This window comes from Lepidochelys kempii, chromosome 15, assembly GCF_965140285.1.
Source record: "Lepidochelys kempii isolate rLepKem1 chromosome 15, rLepKem1.hap1, whole genome shotgun sequence".
Taxonomy (NCBI): Eukaryota; Metazoa; Chordata; order Testudines; family Cheloniidae; genus Lepidochelys; species Lepidochelys kempii.
Genome location: NC_136394.1, coordinates 28132163 through 28133810, shown reverse-complemented (window position 1 = coordinate 28133810; position 1648 = coordinate 28132163).

The following is a 1648-nucleotide window of genomic DNA, read 5'->3' as shown; positions in this document are numbered from 1 at the left end:
ACGCGCTATCTCAGAGTTGATTGGCCGTAGCAGCCGCCGTTTACCGCTTGACTAGGGCCCGCCCCCACCGCGGCTGGATTGGGTAATGCAGGGGTCACTGGAGTTAGGCTCCGCCCCCTCGTGATTGCCCCTCTCTCCTCTTATCAAAAAGGGCCTGGGATTGACCAAGGCTCAGGGTGAGCACATCAGGGATGAGACGGGAGTGTGGGTGTCAGGACTCTAGGCAATTAAAGCAAATTAGTTTCCTGGGCAGGCCTTTAAGCTGCAGGGGAATGAACCGGAGGGAAGCTGTGCACCACTAGACAGACAATATTACACAGGTTCCAGACACACAGGCCTCTGAAATGCCGTAAGGAAGGCAGTCTCTGTTGGCAACTTTGAAAAACTAAATTCTAAATTGTCTATTCTTTGCTACAGCCCTTCATTTTTTCTGTTGGGGGGGTAGAAAAGGGGATCATCTCTTTTTTTTAACTTTTGGGCAGGGTGGCTGGTTGTTTGGGTTTGTTTGTTTTCTGGCTGTGTGCGTTTGCTATGTAAATTGTGTTACGCTACAGAAATCTGACTTTCTTTGTTCGAAGCTGGTTTAAGATTCTGTTCTCATATGACATCCCCTTCAAGTATGTTCTGAGAAGGAGCCCATATACCTACCCAACTAACTACACTTGAGGTACAGTTATCCCCAAAAACAACAAGGAGTCCTGATGATCACTTTAGATAAGCTATTACCAGCTGGACAATGGGGTGGGAGGAGGTATTTTTTCATATTCTCTGTGTATATATAAAGTCTGCTGCCGTTTCCACGGCATGCATCTGATGAAGTGAGCTCTAGCTCAAGAAAGCTCATGCTCAAATAAATTGGTTAGTCTCTAAGGTGCCACAAGTACTCCTTTTCTTTTTAAGGAGTCTAGTGGCACCCTAAAGTCTAACAGATTTATTTGGGCATAAGTTTTCTTTCATCTAAAAAAGTGGCGTTTTACCCACAAAAGCTTATGCCCAAATATATCTGTTAGACTTTAGGGTGTCATCAGACTCCTTGCTGTTTTTATAAATTCTTTAAGAGCAGGAAATTAGGCATGATGTCATGAGGAAGGGAGTAACATAGGAGTAACCCAGCATCAGAAAGACTTAATCTCCTCTAGACGACTTGAGGCATCTCTAAAAATAGAGTATAGCAACTTGACTTTTAGTCAGCTACAACTTATAATTTTAAAAAATCATTTCAGTGCTGATGAAAGTTGGAGGATTGTCAGCTCTGGAGAATGAAGTCTTCTGCTTATCCAAAGAACAGGGACAACATAATCAAGCTTCCCCTGCATCAGTTCAGGTTCTGTTACTGCTCTGCAATGAGGGTATCCGCTGTAGAAGTGTTTTTGTAATGAGGACATCTGCTTACTGAAAACTGGATTATGATGACTATCACGTTCATGTTACAGATTCCACCAAAAAGTCCTCCAATAATAGTGTCAGCTAGTCTGGACTGGATTTGTTCTGATCACCTAATAGTGAAACATTCTGCTTCCAATTATCAGTCCCTGAACCAAACAGTACCCCTTCTCTAAATCTAACTTAGAGCGGTTTTGGTAGCTATTTAGAACACTTGTGACAGCTTCTTTCTTCTGTGATTATAGCCTCAGAGTCATGCAGACTC